Source organism: Simochromis diagramma, unplaced genomic scaffold (genome assembly GCF_900408965.1).
Source record: "Simochromis diagramma unplaced genomic scaffold, fSimDia1.1 OVJJ01000545.1, whole genome shotgun sequence".
Lineage (NCBI taxonomy): Eukaryota > Metazoa > Chordata > Actinopteri > Cichliformes > Cichlidae > Simochromis > Simochromis diagramma.
In genome coordinates, this window is record NW_024387371.1 from 882,819 (window position 1) to 906,080 (window position 23,262).

General features: G+C 39.0%; 1 protein-coding gene and 1 pseudogene across 3 annotated transcripts in view; one reads left to right on the plus strand and one right to left on the minus strand.

Annotated features, from left to right (window-relative positions):
- Positions 1-23,262, minus strand: part of opn7b (opsin 7, group member b) — a 78,179-nt gene that overhangs the window by 21,290 nt on the left and 33,627 nt on the right. The window lies entirely within an intron of this gene.
- LOC120718872 lies at positions 4,949-6,640 on the plus strand (annotated as a pseudogene).

The window sequence follows — 23,262 nt, forward strand, 5'->3', positions numbered from 1 at the left end:
TCAATCTGATTGCTTTGGTCACTTGCAGTTTGCTGTGGTCATCCTTAGTTAAAGATGCTGACTTTAATTCAATTCAATTCAATTCAATTTTATTTATATAGCGCCAAATCGCAACAAAAGTCACCTCAAGGCGCTTCATAGGTACAGAGAAAAACCCAACAATCACATGACCCCCTATGAGCAAGCACTTTGGCGACAGTGGGAAGGAAAAACTCCCTTTTAACAGGAAGAAACCTCCGGCAGAACCAGGCTCAGGGAGGGGCGGGGCCATCTGCTGCGACCGGTTGGGGTGAGAGAAGGAAGACAGGATAAAGACATGTTGTGGAAGAGAGACAGACATTTATAACAGATATGATTCAATGCAGAGAGGTCTATTAACACATACTGAGTGAAAAAGGTGAGTGGAAAGGAAAAACCCAATGCATCATGGGAATCCCCGGCAGCCTACGTCTATTGCAGCATAACATAAATCTTGAAAGTAAAGATAGTGTCTGTCTCCAGAATCCAAACTGGTAGCTGGTTCCACAGAAGAGGGGCCTGAAAACTGAAGGCTCTGCCTCCCGTTCTACTTTTAAATACTCTAGGAACAACAAGTAGGCCTGCAGAGCGAGAGTGAAGTGCTCTAATAGGGTGATATGGTACTACAAGGTCATTAAGATAAGATGGGGCCTGATTATTTAAGACCTTGTATGTGAGGAGCAGGATTTTGAATTCAATTCTGGATTTAACAGGAAGCCAATGAAGGGAAGCCAAAACAGGAGAAATATGCTCTCTCTTTCTAGTCCCTGTCAGGACTCTTGCTGCAGCATTTTGGATTAGCTGAAGGCTTTTCAGTGAGTTTTTTGGACATCCTGATAATAATGAATTACAGTAGTCCAGCCTGGAAGTAATAAATGCATGAACTAGTTTTTCAGCGTCACTCTGAGACAGGATATTTCTAATTTTAGAGATGTTGCGCAAATGGAAGAAAGCAGTCTTACATATTTGTTTAATATGTGCGTTGAAGGACATATCATCATCAAAAATGACTCCAAGGTTCCTCACAGCGTTACTGGAGGCCAAGGTAATGCCATCCAGAGTAAGAATCTGGTTAGATACCATATTTCTAAGATTTTCATGGCCAAGTACAATAACCTCAGTTTTATCTGAATTAAGAAGCAGAAAGTTTTCGGCCATTCAGGTCTTTATGTCTTTAAGACACTCCTGCAGTTTAACTAATTGGTGTGTGTTATCTGGCTTCATGGACAGATAGAGCTGGGTGTCATTTGCATAGCAGTGAAAATGTATGCTATGTCTTCTAATGATGCTGCCTAAGGGAAGCATGTATAATGTAAACAGAATTGGTCCTAGCACCGAACCCTGTGGAACACCATAATTGACCTCAGTGTGTGAAGAGGACTCTCCATTTACATGTACAAATTGGAGTCTATTAGATAGATATGATACAAACCACTGCAGCACAGTACCTGTAATACCTACAGCATGTTCTAATCGCTCTAATAGGATATTATGGTCAACAGTATCAAACGCTGTACTGAGGTCTAGCAGGACAAGCACAGAGATGAGTCCACTGTCAGAGGCCATAAGAAGATCATTTGTAACCTTCACTAAAGCTGTTTCTGTGCTGTGATGAGCTCTGAAACCTGACTGAAACTGGCTTCAAATAAGCCATTCCTCTGCAGATGTTTGACAACTACTCTTTCAAGGATTTTTGATATGAAAGGAAGGTTGGAGATTGGCCTATAATTAGCTAAGACTGCTGGGTCTAGAGATGCTTTTTGAGTAAAGGTTTAACTACAGCCAGCTTGAAGGCCTGTGGTACATAGCTGATTATTAGAGATAGGTTGATCATATTTAAGATCGAAGAATTAATTAATGGCAGGACTTCTTTGAGCAGTTTTTTAGGAATGGGGTCTAAAAGACACGTTGATGGTTTGGAGGAAGTAATTATTGAAATTAACTCAGAAAGATCGATTGGAGAAAAAGAGTCTAACTTAACATCAATGGTACTAAGAGTAGCTGTAGATAATATTACATCTGTGGGATGATTATTGGTAATTTTTTCTCTAATGATAAGAATTGTATTTGTGAAGAAGTTCATGAAGTCATTACTAGTTAGCGTTAAAGGGATTGTTGGCTCAAAAGAGCTCTGACTTTTTGTCAGCCTGGCTACAGTGCTGAAGAGAAACCTGGGGTTGTTCTTATTTTCTTCAATCAGTGACGAATAGTAAGATGTTCTGGCTTTGCGGAGGGCTTTCTTATAAAGCAACAAACTATTTCTCCAGGCTAAATGATGATCCTCTAAATTTGTGACACGCCATTTCCTCTCCAGCTTACGAGTCATCTGTACTGCAAACGCTCACCAACGAGTGCTAAAGAAATGGCCAAAATTGCAACGTAAACTGGAAACAGAGAGGGTTTGCCTTCAATCTCAGAATTGAACCTTTTGAGATAAGTTGGATTCATTAGGAAGGTGCAATGCCAAGGTGTTAGCCAGATGTGCCACAGGGTTGTAACAGGGTCAGTTGTAAAACCAAAACTGATAATGATTAGAACAAACTCATTAGAGAACTGGACTCACATGAATCTTTTACAGTTATGTTCTTTTCAGTGATGTATATTCTCTGCTACATTAAACCAACCCTATTGTTCTTCAATACTGGATGCCAGTATGAGATTAAATAATGATGATCTTGTTCATTTCCTTAGGGACTCATTCATCCAACTGGCCTATATCCTTTTCAGCTTGAAGCGATAATTTATTATTGTATGCCTCATTTTGTTTTCATGCAGTTATCCTTCAGAAGCGCTATCTCCAGTATGCAGTTGGCATACTGTAGTAGACAAAGTTACTAGATGAACAGAAAATGAATGATTGCCTTTGAATGAACATTTCACCTTGGAATGAAGAGGATTGCAAAGAACTTTCCTGCTTTCCCCCCTATTTTATTATGATTTTCATACCTTTATCATAGTTTTTATTTATGCAGTCTCATTCAGAATAAAAATGCAATTTTCAGAGAGATCTAAGGTTGAAATTGCAACAATTATTACACACGTTAAGAAACAATTCAACTGACATTCAATACAGGCAATTAAATACAAAGATCTGATTCATGTGCAAGAAAAAGCAACACTCGCCAAAAGAACTATTTAATCAATCCTTTAAAATGATTGAAAACTCATTACCAGCCCTGACAATTTGAAGTCCTTGAAACAGGACAAGCGTATTTAAAAGCCTTATCCCTCTTAAAATTATTCTGATTCTCAGGAGAAACATTTGTAAAATATTGTGAGAGCTGTGCTGATTGTACATTTTACACATATATGCAAACAGATTGGAAAGAAGCAACCGAAGAAGAGATTTGTATATAAAATTCAACCAATAGGAAGGTCTGCAGACATACAGAGATGACCACTTAGCAGCGACATACATAGAACAGGGATATATACTCAATTTCCACATCCACTAATAAAATGTAAAGCATACTGGTCTCTAAACTCTTTAGGTTACTGACCAGGTGCATTCAAAAAGAGCAGATCACAGTAATACAGTAAAGGTATAAATAACTAATAAATAAATAAATAGTAGAGACATTAAGTGTTTCCTTACTTGGAGAGAGAAAGAAACAAAGTCCTTAAAAAACAAGAAATGTAATTTAAGTTTCAGCTTGGACTTACACACTCCTTGTCAAAACACTTGGAGATAAAAGGACATAATGAAACACTGCAAACAATCCTTTGTTGAAAAAAGGCTTTTTGCCAACAAAAACATACACACTTTGGAATACTTTATTAAAGCAGTAATAACACAGTCATATATTTTAGACAAAGCCCTGCTTTCTTTGTACACTTTTTAATTTTTGTCTTACACGCCTCTGTGAAGACTATCCAGAATTTCAAGAATATATTTAAAAATTACAATTACAATTAATTGTGTAATTACAAAATGAAAGACAAAAAAATACTACAGTACAATGGTGACTGTGCTGTAAAATTGTAAGGGATGAGGGTGGATGGACTGAAGTGATCTCAAAGGATACACAGCTACCATTTTTCTCTCATATTCTTATATTTTGCAACTTTATCTTTAAAAAGAGATGAGCTACCAGGGTTATATTTGCAATGCTAAAGTTCGTTCACGTTCATGTTTTCATGTGTGCATTGTTTGCCAAGGTGCGTTTTTCATTTGGAGTAGATGCGTTTTCCTAATCACTGCCACAGGTTTAATTCTTTTGTCAAGTGTTTAATGTCAGACTTTTGCTCAAAGTGAATTGCTGAATGGCCAAAGTGCAAAATAGAAAATGGCTCTCTCTGCAGTAGAGTACAATTTCCTGTACCTGTTACACAATGGTGTTTTTGTGTAGCTTATCTGCATAGCCAATTTAATTTAAAAACTATAAACAATGTCTTATTTCACAGTGCAATGTTCACGTGCATTATCCAAAGCACACTCTCTGTTGATTCACCTGCTAATTATATTCACAGTAATCACTCACTGTAGCTGTGTCTCAAAACCTAGGCCACATCCTTTGGAAGCCACATTTGTAGACCGATTACGTCACAGCCAGGCGACAAAGGCTGTCCCAATTCGAAGGCTGCTCCTAGTGGCCTGTCACTACCCGATCCCTACCGGAAACCCGATCGGTACCACGCATGCGCAAATCTTATGTCACTTCCTCTCTTTGCCAACATTGCGACAGTTAATATATTTGAATGACCCAGCACCCAGTTAGCTCCTAGCATTTCTCGACAGCTCTGCCTCGTTTTTGACTGCCCGGGACATTTAAACAATGGATACCTCTGTATACAAACAAATTCATGCTTTTCTCCTCAACGGAGAATATCAGCGCTGCAAAATAAGAAGAATGGCGCCTAATTACAGACTTAATAATACAGACTTGGTAATATTACAAATGAAGATTCATCAGCCAGATTAAGTGTAGGGATGGGTACTGGTATCCGGAGCCATTATGGCCGGTTCTGACATAACCGGTAGTAACCAGACCGAAAAGCAGCGCACATTTCGGTGCTTTTTTTCTCGAGATGTCATTCTAGCCAATCATTTTACCTTTCCAAGGATAGTAGCAGGATAGCAGGTACGTACGTTCTTTTAGAGCAGAGCTACAGATTAAAAATGCCCAAGGCGAATCAGTCAAAAGTCTTGCTGTACTTCACAGCAAAAGATGCAAACTCAGCAGCCTGCAACAAGTGCTTTAAGGTGATACTGTGCAAAGGAGGTAACACCTCAAATCTGATGAAACACCTGGCGATGCATAGCATTTTTTTAAAAGCTGAGAAATGCACCATATTTGATAGCTTGCTGCAAGACCTCACACCGAGCACATCTACTGCAGGTGCGGTGCCTGTTATCGGACCCGAAGTTAGCAACGTCCCCCAAGAACCCGAAGAGGACAGTCCTGGCCCCTAGCCCTGCCAGTGTAGCAGAAATGATGACGGATGATGATGGCAGCAACAGCCGTTCTTCTCTGCGTGAGTAGCTTAATGTTGTTCGTGTGTAATTTACGTTGAGTAGGCTAACCACATTATTACATTAATGCATGTAAGGGGAACTTGCAAACACATCATAGTTACATGCAGCTGTCTTCTTGTTTGATGGCAGATACTCCCTTCACCCTGGCCAAAAAAGCTAAAATGACCAAAGAAAAAGAGGGAAACAGCTAAACATGAGAGGTTTTTGGACAAAGTTGGTGTTTTTTCCCCCCCCCATTGATTAAGCACTGCTTCCAGCCAAGAGTGATACCATAAATCCCCTATAGCTGCAGAAAAGGCTAACATTGTTATCTTTTTACAAAAAAACAGCTAAACATGAGAGGTTTTTGGACAAAGTTTGTGTTCTTCATTCTTTAAGCACTGGCCCGAGCCAGTAATAAGTGGCTAATAAGTGTAGCCTGTTTGCACCTCTGGAGGTCAGGATCACTGAATTGGAGACCTGGCTTTGCACCCTTAAAAAAAAACCCATAACTAGCCAAGCCCCCGAAAGACTGTCCTGAGCAGCTGGGGAAACAGAATGGCTGGGTGAGGAGGAAGCATAAGCCTCAACAGAAGTCCCTGGTACACCACCAGCCCATTCATGTGTATAATTGTTTTTCCCCACTATGTGACACACCCACTGGGGATCAAACTCTGGTACGATTCTGGACTGAGACATGTGAAGCTACAAACATCAGCAACCATAGTCAACTGTCTTCCAGGGGCCAGAGCAGGTGACATTGAAGGAAATTTAAAACTGCTGGCTAAGGGTAAACGTAAATTCTGTAAAATTATAATTCATATCAGCAGAAATGACACCTGGTTACGTCAATCGGAGGTCACTAAAATCAATATTGAATCGCTGTGTTACTTTGCCAAAACAATGTCAGACTGCAGTTTTCTCTGGTCCCCTCCCCAATCAGACCAGGAGTGGTATTTTTAGCCGCATGTTCTCCTTAAATTTTCTGAGTGGTGTCAAAAAAACAATGTGGGCTTTGAAGAAAATTGGGAAACCTTCTGGGGAAAACCTGTTTTTTTAGGAGAGACTGCAACCATCCCACTTTAGATGGAGCATCTCTCAATTCTAGAAATCTGGCTAAATTCATTAAACCCCCCAAAATATGACTATTGGGCCTCTCTGCAGTTTCTCTCCTCCTGTTATCCCCACAAAACCCTTTAGAGACTGTATCTGCTCAAAAAACCAAAAAAAATCACAAAGAAAGAACAATATTGTATCCACAGCTGCACCAAAGAGTAAAACAGTGAAATGTGGATTATTAAACATTAGATCTCTTTCTTCGAAATCCCTGTTAGTACATGAATTAATAATTGATCAACAAATCAATTTACTCTGCCTTACAGAAACCTGATTACAGCGTGATGATTACGTTAGACACAGAAACTGAACCCCCTATGAGGGTTCAGTTTCCATGATGATATGAGTATTGGGATTTTCTCTGTTTTCTTTGTATTATTGTAGGGTCTTTACCTTACAATATAAATTGCCTTTAGGCAACTATTGTTGTTATTTGTTGCTATATAAAAATTAATTGAAATACAATTGAAAAAAAAAATTGAATTGCTGTCGGTTAATTTATAAAGGGTATCACACTGGCTCACTACTGCACAATCACATACAGCGGTACAGGTAATACTGCTGATGCTGCCAAGCTCAAGGAAACGTGCATGTGATGTAGAGAAAGTTTTATGACCAGACCATTAACCAGAATTTTTTTTTCCTTTTCATTTCTTTTTTGCACATTTTTATTTCTTCTACTTCACTTTGTTGTCTGGGTACTCTTAAATATAAATAAGCCCACTCAGTGTAGGCAGAGATAAGTGTTAAGTTATTGGATTTTGATAAAGCTATACAGCTGCACACTGGATCAACTGGTCTTTCTGGTTTCTACATCAGTCCAGCTGTAAAGTAAAAAGAATTTACAAGTCCATTAAAAGACAGAAAAGAGAGGAAACAGGCACACACACACACACACACACACACACACCTAGTAGCTGTGTGAGGTCAAGCAACTAGAAGCTTGGCACTTACCGAGCCATTACAAGTCTAGTTAAACTTATTATTAATAATTGCAAATCTTGCTACATTGACCCTAAAGTGTGTATGCTTTAAATCCAAATGCACAAAAAGGAGCATAAATAAAATACCCAGCCCGAGGGATGCATCTTTGAGAACTGAGCAGAGTCTAAACCAGAAGGAAATGATACAGTGGGAGCTAGTTACAACAAATAAGCACGATTATGTAAACAGGACATGAGTGATTATCTCCCAAAGCCCCCCTCCTCCCCCCTACATCCAGATAAGAAAGCCATGGAACATGAAGAATCCAGTCCTATGATTGCCCCCCCCCCCTTTTTTTTTTCTTTCCCAGTGTTTGTGTCTTACCCTTCTATGATTAAAAACTCATCAATCATTCTTTACTCCGTAACCCAGTAACAAAATGCTGATGCATTCCTTGTTGCTTTCCATTTGCAACACATGAACTTGTTTAAGGTGTGAAAGGTGACCCGAGCTCCTTCTGGTCACATCACTGGTAGATTTTGAAAAATCACGGTTGTCAGGGAGCCAGAACTGTGGATATAACACATCATAACTCACAGTAAGTGTCACTGTGAATGCAGTTTCATACTTGCAACATTAGCAGTTAGAGCCAGCAGTATTTTCAGTGTCCAGTGATGTAGCTCAATCCAGGCTTGAGCTACATCACTTCTGACAGGGCCACTTTATCAATAACATACAATACTGTGCAAAAGTCACGAGTCAACCCACATTTCTTTGTACTTTGCTTCCAAGGAGCCAGACTTTCTGTCAATATTTAAAGTGTACGTGAGTAATAGCTCTCCAGGCACTCTGGAGGTCTTTTAAAGTTTTTCTTTGAACATTTTCTGCTTTTACGACTCATTTTCACTCTTGTCCTTGTGCCTGACCATTTTGAGTGGAAAGCTTTTTTTTGTTTGCTGAACACTGACCTATGAATCATTCAAGGACAACATCCAAAGAAGAGCTTTGTCCTTGAAGAAGCCTTGAGAAGATTACTAAAAGAAATTACAAGATAGTTTAGATAAGAATAAAGGTGGTCATACAGAAAGACTTTAAAGCTTAGTAGAATTGAACAAACTCTGTTTTTTTTGTAGTTCCATAGATATTTGCAGATGTTTCCCTAGAAAGACATAAAGAAATGAAAGGTGACTGCACAGTACTGTGTATCAGTTATTGAGGACAGAGGATAAACTACCCAAGACAAGCTCCATTTGGGGTTATTCCCTTCATTCCTCAACTCTGTTCCTGTTGTTGCTTCCTGCAATATGGTTCTTGATGAGCGAAGGAGAACGAAAAGAGAAAGAAGTTAAAATGTTTGTAGATGTATCCCATTGCTCCTCTTCCCTACCACAACCTCTTGTCTTCATCATTTAACCTGATGTTCCATTATCCCTAAGGCTATTCATTCCTCTAGCACCCTATTTCAGCCTGTTTCTCTTACATAAATATGGTTTCATTCTTTTTTCATCAGCCTGATATCAGTTCCATTGCTGTGAAGGCAGAGTAAAAAAAAAATTCCATCTACATCTTCTGTTAATATGATGTTAAAATGGGGACAAGGGTTGAAATGTAGCAACAGCCATAAACTCTATGTGCAGCACGTCAGTTTCATTCTCCATACTGGAACTACGTTAAACTGCATTTTTCCTTTTAAATAAATAAATTAAATTAAATATCCTTAAACTGAAAACAACACTCATAGAGACAATAGTTTAGTGTCAGTGTGAGTGACTGAATATCTTGAGGACTGAATTTGTAGGCCGCTGAAAATCACTGGTGTGTTTTATTGACATCATCTGTCTCCATTCCTATTCATTAAGTTTTTAAGATACCTGGTGGTGGGGAGTCTATAAATCTGTCCAAAATATGCAGAATCTGTGCAATTAAAGAAAAAATCTTCTCTGAATACCAACACATGTATTGTTTTGTAGTTTTAACAACAATATAATTTAGGTAACATTTTAAGCAGATTTATCAAGTTGTTTTTTTTTTTTTGTCTTTTTAGATGATGATGGTTTAGCTTTATAATTGTCATATTTTTGTCAGATTATTACTGAGAGAACTACTATATTTCTTGATACCAGTTGTTAGAAAATCTAATAAACTGTAACTGTTAGAACAGAGGAGTTTAAATTGAGAAGGAAATGCTTCCTTGGTCTTGTTCTTCACTCGTATACATATCCTAGTATAACATAAACTGTTGATGAATGAAATGTAAAGGAGTGCATTGTTTCTTTTTTGTAAATGGGCTGAAAGGTGCACAAGGGTGGCACTGTCAGAACCCTGGAAATAGGTAAAGAGCTGTTCCCTTATTTCATCCCACGTGTAACCTGCTTTTCTGTCATCTTCCGCGACCACTTTATAGGCCTTTTTTTAAAATTCTCATTAGTTTTGCCTGTGCATTTCCACTTGCCACCCTGTGATTAGGTTTGAATAATTACTTCAGTATTAGTACATAAATGTACAGCTCAATCCTAAAACACAAGCAAAAACACACAAGTAAAAAAGAATTAATAGGGAGGCAATTACGCTGACTTAAATTGATGGTGAGCGAAGACTGTGTTGTTGTGCCCTGCTGGGTGCCAGTGCAAGATGGCACACTGGCATGCTCCATCATTGAGTAAAACTCCTCAGCGACAGTGTCAGCCTGGGGGACTGATTCACAAGGCTCTTGAACACTTGAAAATCAATTTAAAAAATAAACAAAGTCAGATTGCTCCAGGTTCCACTCCTAGCCTGATACAAAGCAGGCATAGCTAGCCTGTGCAGCCCAACATTGGGAATCAGTGATAATCCTTGAAATGAAAGTCAGGTCACTTTGACAAAGAACTCGTTTGCTTTCTACCCAGGTCTGTGATTCTCATGCACAAAGGGACAGAATGGGAATGCCTGGAGGAACATGTCTAGATTGCTAAATGCATAGCTGCCATGTGATCAGCTGATTAGACATTTGCATTAAAGAGCAGTTGCTCAGGTGTACTTCACAACTTGTGTAAGCAGTGTGGATTTTTGGCCATGTTTAGTGTAACTGACGTTAGCTGGATGCATCTGTTTCCTGATGTCTTAAAGCCTTTCTGGGGTGACAAAGAAAATAGAGCAACAGGAATATCCCACTGTGCTTCAATTAATTCAGTTACCAGTAAATATCAGTAATTATAATTTAAGTAAATATCAGTTGACTGGCACATTTCTCTAATGAGCAACCCAGGCCCAGACTTAATCTTAGGTTATGAAACATTGCCACATGAAAATACAGGTTTGCATGTGGGGGGTCGAGTAACAGCAGAATCCAAAGCTTTGATCCTGCTGCATAGCTGCTGGTTCCTTTTTAAATGAGAATAGCTGCTGGCAAGACTTGTAGACTGAGAGCTGTGCTGGCACACAGCCAGTATGCTGTATAAACAACAGAATTTCATGAAATTAATTACTATATGCAAATGTGTAGTTAATATATATTATATGTAAATCATTTTCATCTTGAAGTTGCAGTAATTTCAGACTTTTTCACTTTGAAGTTACTGTAGGGTGTACTATTTTAACTATTAGCAGTTGGCTAATCATTTAATTAGATCCTGGACTGGACTGGACTCGCCACAGATCCAATACAGTGGGTCATGTTTTAAGTTAACTAAACTTAAAATTAACAAACCTTTTAAAGTAACAAAACTTCAGTTATTAAAGATAAGCAGACTGCACTTAGTTCCTACATGATATTTTACAACGTACCTGTTCCTCTTTTTGCACATCCCTTCTTCCCTTTCATTGTGCCTGTTCCCCCTTTGATCCACAACCTGCTTTTGACATCCCTGTCAGTATTCCTTTGTTGGATTTGTTTGCCCCCACCAGGCACGTGCGGGGGGGGGGGGAGAGGGGCTTGAGCACCCGCCCCTTTCCTGATGGGTGCCCAAAGTGCCCTTTTGTTGAGGCAACTTTTTAAAAAAAAATATTATTATTATTTTTAATGTGTGTGTGCGCGTGCGGAGTCCTGTCTGTGCCCCTCAACAATAATATTTAACTATTAATCACAGTTTTGCTAAATAAAAGGATCTGGCTTGCATCAGTCACATGATCACATTTAACCAATGATCGCCCTTGACGGCAGAACGCGCTGGTTACGAGCCGGGAACGAGCTCACAAAGAGCACGCGCATTTGTTGCGGTCCGGAGCTGTAGGAGAAACACAAGTTAACTCAGAGACACAGACTGATGCGACAAAACCAGTAAGTAGGTGTACAGCGTAAACTGTAGTGTATAGCACCCAGGAGTATCAGCTTATTACGTACACGTTGGTAAGCTGTCTTGTTGCAACGAACGAACTGAAACAAACGAGCATGCTGTGTGTGCAACAGCGTTGCTCGAACCGGCAACCTTCCGATTACAAGGCGAACTTCCAACTCTTGAGCCACGATCGCCCCGAGAAGCAGATTATATTAGATTTATATTTTAAATAAGACAAAATTTGGATTTTACAGCAGTAAAATGATTGTATCTCTACAGTTTAAAAATGTAATAAACTTTGCCCCTGCACAGAGTGGATAGTGAAACAAATGGAATCATCATAATGACATTATTTCATATTTATTACTTCCCCCTCCTCATTGCTTTATTATTGTAGCTCTAGTAATAAATAATAATGTAAGGATTCTGGATCAGCACCATGGATGCCCATAGTACATACAGTATTCTGAAGAAGGTCTAAAATGTCACTGTGTGCACGTGCATGTGTTTGTTTTATGTAAATGGATTTTTTTAAATTATTACTCATGATATAACATTGTCCAGACATGCCTGGTAAGGACATGAGGAGGAAACAGTAGGAGCTGTGTGAGGCTACTAAAGGCAGTGCTATAAAATTTTTCTGTCATCATTTTATTATAGATTAAGTGCAAGAGTTGTTAGGTGTGGATAATTAGATTATAGTTTATTGCAATAGCAAGTTGTGCCTTGTTCTCAGATAGACAGCAAGTGGAGAGTGATATATGAAATGATGGGATGGAAGGAAGAAGAGAAGCAAAGAGTGATTCACAGGCAGAGCCTAATTTATTTCTCACAGTTTTTTGCTGCCTTATGGTTCCAAGCGCTGTCACCAATCTTTGCATTTTGTTATTATCTCATGACACTTGTTTAATCAGCTACCATCTCTCCTATGGACTTTTTACTGTCTACAGTCTCAGATCAACACAGCCCTGCCCTCCAGCACTATCCACAGCAACCCCTCAACAGCAACATTGTACCCATCAGGTAAACCATCGGCTACGTTTGCTTTGCCTTGTTGCCCATATTAGATTCTTGGTGAATGTGTGTTGTTGTTATTCACCCTGTTTCAATGTGCCCCTTTTTAACTTTGAGCACCCGCCCCTTTAAACCTCTCTGCACGGCCCTGGCCCCCACTACAAATCCACCAGGATTTGTGGGATCCCACACCTGGCAATAAAGTCTTTGAACTGTTCCTGCTTCTTAGATCATCATTACTTCAGCCACGTGTCAGGTACATTCAACCAAGACATGATTCTGTTTGATTATTTTTGCTTAAGAAATCTCTGGAAATGCTGACTGTTGATTTAAATTACTTTAAATTAATGTGGGAAATCGAAACATTTTGTCTTTTAATGGCTTGTCCAAGAACAAGTGCAAAGTGAGCTATGACATTTAGGTAAACCATGTTTTTAGTTGTACTACACTAAATCTTTTTTTTTTTCAAATTATATTCACACCGATCAGTAGATAGGCCTTGTAATCGGAAGGTTGCCGGTTTGAGCCCCGGCTTGGACAGTCTCAGTCATTGTGTCCTTGGGCAAGACACTTCACCCGTTGCCTACTGGTGGTGGTCAGAGGGCCCAGTGGCGCCAGTGTCCGGCAGCCTCTCCTCTGTCAGTGCGCCCCAGGGTGGCTGTGGCTATAATGTAGCTTGCCATCACCAGTGTGTGTGAATAGGTGGATGACAGGTTGTGTAAAGTGCTTTGGGGTCCTTAGGGACTAGAAAAGCGCTATACAAATACAGGCCATTTACCATTTTACTGTCCCATCTGCTCACCTCAAGTTAAGCTTTGGGGTGCTGTAAACACAAGGCTTGGGTATTTATTTACACAAGGGTTTTTTTCTTTGTGGCAAAGACATACAGATGTATCTTGTTTGTTTGTTTTGTGTGTGTGTTTGTGAGTGAAAAGGAACAGGCTAGACTTGGGCTTCATTTCCCATAGAAACAAGAAAAGAGTTTTTGATTGTTTACCTCCGAAAACCAGGGTTCAAGCAGCATCATTCAGAAATAGCAAGTTCTGCCATGTGTACGAAAGAGTTTCAGGCTAAAGGAGAACAAAGATTCTTCTCCTCCTTCATAAATCATCTTCATGTTGCTGGCTTTTTCCTACAATGTGCTCTCTTTCCAACCTCTGAGTTGAAAGGCAGCAAAGAAATATACTTATGAATAATTGCCTGTTTAAATTTCAGTAGGTTAATCTAAATATGATAATTGCATGGCACAGAAAGAAGGAAAACATTTCAGTTTGATGGGCAGTTCTCCAACAAACCACCACTGCTGAATACATCCCAAACAACATGCAGGTGTTTGGTAAAAAGACAACGTCAAACCTGAATCTCATTACATGCTGAAAGAGCAGCATGCAAAGAAAAGGGATAAGGAACAAATCTGTCACAGGTGAAAAGGAGACTGCCAACGAGAGAAAAATGTTTATGTCCCAAAATGCAGTTTCACAAATTAGAAAGCTGATACATTTGCTTCTTTCCAACTTTCTACAAAATGTTAAACATTCGTTTGAGAAAATTGTGATTAATGCGGATTGATGTGCACTTAATGAATTATCAGTTACTGTTAAAACCAGTTTAATTATGATACAACCAGTCTTGTTGCAAGGCAAACATTAATGCTGTATTGTGTTCAGGGGAAGTGCTCTAAATATTTTAACAACAGGAAAGATCAAAGGAATGGGTTACTGGATGGAGGGAGAAACATTTTCCAATGCCGTATTCCTTACATAACATATTTCAAGTGCTTTGAGTGTTTCAAAATAAAGTTTCCATCTTTAGTTGGCGTGAGCGTACATATTTCAATTTTGCAGGAAAAACTAAAGACATTTTTTCATGTTCAGAATAGATTTAATAATTTTCTAACATGGCAGATACCTTTTTTAATGATGTATTCTTATGTTAATATATAAAAAAGTCACTTCTCATAACATACTTGCTGCTACAAATTTCCAGTTTCTCCTCCAAAAATAATTACAGGAGACAGATTTGCCGGAGGGTTTTGTTCAGATTGGTAAACAAATTTGTTGTTGTTTGTTAGTTTGTTTTTCAATGCTGTCTTCAATTAAACGACAGCAGTGAACTACTTCCTTCATCTCTTATGAGAGGTTTGTTTAGTTCATTGCACAAATGTGCCACCATATAAACACAGTATTGTTGCAATGAAACTCTCTAGAACATCATACACACTTTAAATACACTGTGAATATGTTTACCGTTTCTATTACAATGCATATACTCTTGCTGAGGGTTTGCTCAAGTTTAACTGGTTGACGGTAGGCATATATGTTCATTTTAAAAGTTAATGGAACATTGTGCAGTATGGTGGTATTTTTAAAAAACTTCAGGGTTTTGCTCGTTATTTTCCTGCATGCCTGTATCCACCATCCACCTGCTGCCACTGTTGGCAGCTTTTGAGAAGCTACACTTCAACCACAGCATGCTTCTGTCAGGTCTGAGTCTTGTGTTCTAAAGGTAAATTACGTGAGGTTAAAGTCGAGTTGCACATAAATATATATTCTATGTGAGTTGGTTATGTTAAATGCATTTAACTGGCCTCATGCATGCTGTATCACATTAATATTTACATTATTTATGAGCCTTTAGGAATTCCTGCTTCTTTGCAAACCTACATTTATGCAATTAAAAGAAAACACTGAATGAGACTAAGACTGACCATACATCCATCTGCTAAAGGAGACATCACAACTGTTATGGAGACCAGTTTTAGTCCCTCAAATGTGAAAGCTAAACCTGAAGACTTATTGTCATAATATCAAGAGTGTTATCCTTGTTACAAAAAACAAAAACAACAACAACAACAAAAAAAAAACAAAAATAAATGAAAACAGACACAATTTAGAAAAAAAAAAACGAGTCCAAAGGAAATGAGGAGTAAACTAGAACATCCAGGGAAGGCATGCCAGCAGGCAAAGACCACAGTACAAATCAGCAAAGAACAAGAGGATGACTAGGCTGTATATACACAGACACATAAACAGTGGAAAGAAAACAGATGAGTAATGAGAAGCAGTGATAACTATCAGAATACAGTGAACACAGAGACAGGAAGTAAAACTTACACACAAAATGAAAGAAAATAAACCTTCCAAAGTAAAACACTGTAAAACTGAGGAACACTAACACAGACATTCATACCAATACAACACAAAAACAACCTACAGGATACATACACTACACCTACCTACCAACATAGAAATGACACACAGAGGGACAGAGAGAGGGACAGAGACAGAGAGACAGAGAGAGTGCAACTAATACCACAAATATTAACAATAACTATATTTAAAAGGCTTTAAAATGACTTAGGATGAAAATCAAAACAGTAATCCAAACCCTAAGAATAGAAAGCCTATAATATAGCAAAGACTCTAGATTCAAAACAATGCTTAAATCCTTTTGTGGGAATAATGATAAACAGAGAAAGACTAAGGATAAAACAGAAAGAGAAATAAACACTGCAAACAAACTGTCAAAATTAGGAAGAAGTAAAAAAAACTCAAGGTTACAAGTACAAATATAAGCACATGAGGACTCCAATCAGCAAATATCAAGAAAAATAATGCTACAAAACCCAAAAAAGGATGCCTGCTAGGTTATAATTAGAAAAAACCTAAAGAAACAAATACCAAAAGCATAACTAGCTCTTACAAAGGTCAAACTTTAGATATGAATCAAATCTAAAGTGATAACTGAACTCCATAAAACTCGAAACCCTGGAAGGAATAAAAACTTCATTAGAAATAAATCAAAAACCAGAAACTAAGAAACAAAAAGCCCAGAATCCAAAAATTAAAGAACACTAAACTCAACACCTAGTGACACATGCCACCAGTGCACTATGTATAAAGTTCAGTTTGGTACAAGACAAAATGAATAAGTTTAACATTTGTGTAACATTGGCGTATTAGAAACACTAAATCAATCTCTAATAATATTTTTTCTTAAATTCTATAAGAAAGTCAATTCAATATTGACAGATTAATTTGTTGATCTCTGGGATTTTGAATGTTTTTTTTATCTTCCATTCTCAGCTTTTGACCACTTCTGGCTCTGTGATAAGGGTCGAGATGTAATACAATGTAGCTCGCAGTAATTAAGCACACACAGTCTCTCACCATTTATCATTGTGGTCAACATCTGGTTTACAGTAAAAACAATGCAAATCAGAAGAAAATAACTAACAAAGAAATAAATAAAAACAAAAAACTTGCATGACTGTCGTTTCTAATTCCTCATCTGTCAGAATCCAATTTCATTTCCCATTTCCATAAAGTAGAAGCACACTTCTGTGCTTCCTGAAAGGCCGCACGAAACAACTGTGAGAAGAGCAAAATACATGCACACAAGGTAGAGATTAAAAAGAGCCATGTCTGGAGTGCAAGTAAAATATATAACTTTGTTTAGAACTGGTAATTTTCTTAGAAGTCCTTGGGCTTTAAATAATGAAATAAAGATAAGACAGTAAAGGCAGCGTGTCTCTGCTTCTGTTTCTGGCATGTGGCTGATGGCAGCCCAGACTGCGCTTCTATTCTCTAGTTGATATCCTGAGATCTCAGTGCAAATAAAAAAAGCTTTCAGAAACACTGCACCACTCCTCAATATACAAACAACACACACATAACACAGCCTGCAAGATTAGCTTTGAAAGTTCATTTTATCGACAAGCGTGAGCCAAGCTGAGAGACAGATATAGGTACGGCAATGAGGCAAAGAAACATACTTCCGCACTGCTAGACAGGACAGGTGTGTATTTGCCCACATGCTTTGCCTAAACAGTGTATCCATATCTCATAAAAGAATGATTTGTTACTAATTAGAAGCATGATTCATTACTAATCAAAAATGTGAACATGACTCGTCACCACATGCCCTGCTTGTTTGTCACGGCAATTCTAGATATAGTGATTGAAGACATGTTTTTCACTTTGAGTGTTTAAACTGTGCCTTTACTGTCACGGCGTGGCCATCAGGAACAATAAGTGGACCCAAGAGCAGATTCAGAATGGAAGCTTGGTAGCATGAACTGAGTGCTTTGTTTACAAAGTGAACACAAGAAAGGCATCTTGAAAACATGAACTAAAGCTCTGAACAAGATTATGAATGATTAACATGAACTATGAGATTCTAGACCGAGATTAACTAAATGCAATACACATGGACAGTGAGGTTCCGGGCTAGGGCGACTGGATTCAGGTGCTCGAGCTTGACAACCAAAATGTGGTTCGAGAGCTGGTGGTCTAGACCACTGAAACAGAGGGAGAGGAGAGTCAGGGCGGTTCCAAGGATTGAATGAATACTGTTCCGGTTGTCTGCAGGTGAAGTGATGCAGGAGGAGGAGGACGTGAGGTAGAGACCTGGGTGAGTCCAGTGGAGAATTGTTCAAAGGTTTTCAAAACAGAGGAGTAGGGAGGCAGGCAGGCAGGTGAGGCTGAAGAGCATGCAAAGAAATGTTACCAGCTGTGGGTGAGCAGAGGAGACCAACATCCAGGCGTGAGAGGTTATGGCAGTGGTTCCCAAACTTTTTTTGCTGGGCCCCCCTTGTTTTACAAGAAAAAATGTTCGCGCCCCCTGTCTCGCGCGTGCACGCGCACAAACACATTCTCCAATCACACACACCCATATTTTGTTCCATTGCGGTTTATTTCACACCTCAAACATTTAGTAAACAATTAAGCAAATACAAGTAATCTGCAATAAATTACAGGTAGTAATAAAATAAACTACTAACTATGTCCACACCTACACGGGTATTTTTGAAAACGCAGCTGTTTCGTCCACACGTAAACGGCGTTTGGAATCACCGAAAACTAAGATTTTTTAAACTCCTTTTTTGCGTTTCCGTGTGGAGAGGAATACAGAGTTGGTCACGCAACGTCAAAGGTATGTGCCTTTTTTTCACGTCACGCTGTGCGCACATTATTTTTTTACATGAGATGAATTGCAGAATGGCAGATAGAGACAAAAAACTGTTAATCTGACTATCTTCAGGTTTTACATGCTTACATATACGCACGCAGTTACTGTCCCTCCATTTAGAAAGGCAGAGGCGTCACGATGTGATTATTTTACATGTAGTTTTTTTTTCATGTGTAATAATATTCAACATTGCTATCAATACATTTTTCAAAAAATGCCTCTCTGTGCAAAATGGGTTTAAAAACATAAAACAACTGTGGGATAATGTTTGTCCGTGATTTGAACAGCCCAGCGCTGCTCCCGACGAAGGAAAAACCATTTCTGCAGGGGAGACCTACCTTGGCACTTGTGCAGGTGAAGCCAAAGGGCAGATATGCTTCACTATATTTTCTAGTCTTTGGCTTAGAATGAAGTTGGTTTGGAAACATATTCAGCGATGCTTCATCTCCTGCTTTGCGTTTCTGTGGGCGCCCCGTGCTAGCAGTGTCCAAGCGTTTTGTCCCCCCCCTCTTTCATTCCGCGCCCCCCCCCTGCAATGGCTCTGCGGGCCCTACACTTTGGGAAGGTCTGGGTTATGGCAAGGTTGGTTAAGTATTTTCCATGATCCGAATTGGTTAGCAGACAATCTGGCAAAGGCTGGTTGAGAACAGTCGTCTTAAATACAGCTGATCTGATTAGCTCCAGGTGGGAATCCTGGGAGGAGCGATGAAGGCTCCACCCAGAGGGGGAATGACTGTGGCTGTCTCCCAATTCAGGGTCTGCAGCCTTAAAGTACGCAGCCTCAACGATCCTCAAGGGCCGCATACTCAAAGACCGCTAAGGCCGGAAGTGCGAGGCTTGTGAAATGGGACGGTCTAGCCTCTGTTGCGCTGATACTGTTGTTTGTCAATAAAGTTTAAAAAAAAAAAAAAGCCTCGGTTGTGCTGCCCAGGTTGCCTAGCAACCATGATACTAACCACTGGAAACGTGTCATAGCTTTGTTTGACAGAAATGAAGGAGAAAATCTTTTGTTCATTTGTTTGTTTGTTTCTACATGAGCTTTGATCATTCTCTGTAAGATTAAGCTCAGCTATTGAACGGCGTATATTTTAAAGTAAAGGCTTTAAAACCAAGTTAGTACAAACGTCACTAATGTCACATAACTTTGCCGACATGTGGCCAACAGTAATGTTTAATGTTCTCCGTTATTAAACATTTGCACATAAATAAGTGACATAATATTCAGTACTTACTTTTCACAGTTTACTCTTCGGCTGCTCCGCTTCTGCCGTCTGCGGCAGAATTATCCACACCGACTGCCGCGCTATGAATTGTGGGATATATGGGACCACGAAGTCTACACTGCCACAGCCTTAAAATTCAGGGAAATGAAGGACGCATTTCAGGGCCGCATTTCGAGCAGCCTTTGAATTGGGACAGCCTTCGGCGCGCCGCTGTGACGTAATCGGCCTTGAAATGCGTACTTTAAGGCTGCAGACCCTGAATTGGGAGACAGCCTGTGACTCACCCAGACCATGATATTTACTTGTTTTTGCTAATGAAGAAAGGTAGGCCTAAGAAGTACAACAAGCTGTTCATACCTGAGGCCTTAGAAACTCCCAAGCAAATACTCACAGCCTTGACAAGCTGTTCTCCACTGAACCATCCGAGGTGTACTCTCAGTAATAATCTGAGAACAGCCCCACCAAGGCTGGAGACGGAGCAATACTGGAAGAGCATATTGGAGGGCACAACCCATAACAACAACGCCCACAGACCACAGCAACCTTCCTGAACAGAATCAAGTAGCCACCATAGCTGCAGACATCCAAGAAAGAATCTCAAGCATGAAGAGTTGGACAACACTAGGCCCTGACAAGATTTACCCCTTGGCTTAAGAAGCAAACTGCACTCCATGAGAGTTCGGCAACAGAAATGAACCAATTGCTAATGGATGAGACACATCCAGAACTGCCAAAAGCCAGACAGTTCTGATCCCCAAGGATCCACAGATGTGATCAGTCAATAGCCTCAACACGGCATGCAAGCTCCTGTTGGACAGGCACATTGCTCAGTCATTACATGAGCAGCGTTGAGAAAGTGGCAAAACACCAGAGGGAAAACACAAACTACTAATAGACTGATAGAGCACCCACTGAAGAGTGTAAGACCAGACTGACCAATCTGTGCATCTTGTGTACTGACTACAGTAAAGCCTCAAAAGAATGCCTCACACATTGATCCTGGAGAGTCCAAAACTATACATGATCAACAGGAGCAGTCTCTTGGTCTACCACACCAGGAAAACCCCCAGACAATCCATCACATGCACATAACAGCAGGGTTCAAGATGCTAGCTGGCAGGGCATCCAAGATCTCTGTCCAGAAGAGCGCAGTCCTCAGGAAAAGCAAAGACAATGCAAAGACAAAGAACAAGTCAGGGATGAAGCAGGAATGACCTGACTTTTAATGAGTGCTTTATCAATACTAACTTCTGATCCAAAATTTATATAATGTTGATACCAATTGTATACTAAAGAATTGATGGAGAGATAATATTTAACATATAACATCAATATATAACATCAAGGACTCCAGTCACCCCAGCCATAAACTGTTCAGACTACTTCCATCAGGAAGGAGGTTCTGCAGCATCCGATCCCGTACCAGCAGACTGAGAGACAGCTTTTTCCATCAGGCCATCAGACTGCTGAACACTTCATAGACACCTCAGCTTCACTACTGGAACTTTAACATTATGCACTCCATACTGTACAGTAATGCCACTGTTTTGCACATGTCTCACTCTGTATATTTTATTTTATTTATTTTATATATTTTATTTATTGTTTACTCTATTTAATTTGTAAAATATGTGTACACACACACACACACACGTAGAAAAATATTTAGTATACACATCCAGAAATGCATATACTATTATATATTGTACATATATTTATTAGTTTCAGATGTAGCCATTCTTGTATTTTGCTTGTTTACATTATTGTATTTTGCACAACTCTGTTGCTTGTGAAGCTCGCACACAAGAATTTCACTCACATGTGCTGTACCAATGTACCTGCACATGTGATGTGACAATAAAAGTGATTTGATTTGATTTGATTTGATATTTAATAAACGTAATAATTCACAATTTTCCCTTTATTCATTTGTCATTTCAGACATACAAATTATTTTGAATTATTTTATCCTGAAGTGTACAACCATCTCGTGTTTTCAGAAGGACTAATGGCATTGACCATTTCTTTTAGTTTATTCGTACTGTGCTTACAAGATAAGTTACAAGGTAAGTTATTAACTGTGCCCATAATTCAATCATATTGCAATTCAGTCAGAGCATGCTGGAAAAAAAACTTTAGCATGCACCCATGGCTTACTCTGAGGCAATGAGTATAATGTGAATACTTTTTAGTACTTTACATATATTTAAACATTTCTTACTTGTTTTTATTTCTTTACCTTGTATAACTTATAATGTACATATAGCTCCGAGCAGAAAATACTTCTCCTGGGACTGCAATAATAAATGGTAAAGCAGAACAGATAGCAGATCACTCTTTCAAACTTATTTTAATTTAACTGTGTAACCCACAGTGTTAATTTCATTTTGTATAGCCTGCAGCAGCTCTGTTTGTAATTACACCCACTGTAATCAGTGCATAAAAATTTGCATTAATTCCAACATTATGTTCCTCACGCCTTGTATGCTCCATGCTGAACGCTAATATTAAAAAAATAAATGTTTTGCTGAAGTGAAGTAATGAATTAATTAGGTTTTGTAATGCACACTTTTAAATACCACACCCCTGAAAACAATATTTTGTACTCTTAAATGTTTTCATGCATGCAAATAAAAAGAATTATGTTATTCTGGCCAATTTATTATAAAATAGTTCACTTTTTATGACTGTTATTTGACTGTTATTATAGCCAGCCAGCAGTTTAGGAAATTGTTTTCTGATAGATTTTCACTGGGTTATCAGCTTGGAGTTAAAGAAGACTGTTCACTCTTGCAGACAGAAACAGGCCACTGGCTTCCTTCACTAAGAGTTAGAAACAGTAACTCTAGTGAGCAAATAACAGCGTCAAACTGTGGCTGATCATGTGGATTTTATGGCAGATCTGTGCTGTTTCGATGTGTTCACAAGGGGAAGGTTTTTGACATCTGAACAGAGCGCCTTTCAGGAGCACTCTCTGACCTATGGAGAAAGGAAAGAAACACGGGGACAGTCTCTTCTCATATTTTTTTGGATTTCTGGATGCACAACTAATTATGGTAAAAAGAAAAAAGAAAAAAAGAAAAGAAAAAAGAACGAAAAAGTGGAATTTGAATAATATGTCCCCTGTGAATAAGTAAATGCCTACCTTATCATCTCAGTGTTTTCCAATTTCCTTGGCTTGAAGGACATTTGTGGTGATGGCGTGTGAAGATTAAATATCAAAGTTTAGTTGCTAGAGCCTGGGTTTGTTTTCCACATCAGGTCTCTTTAAAAATAATCAAACTCT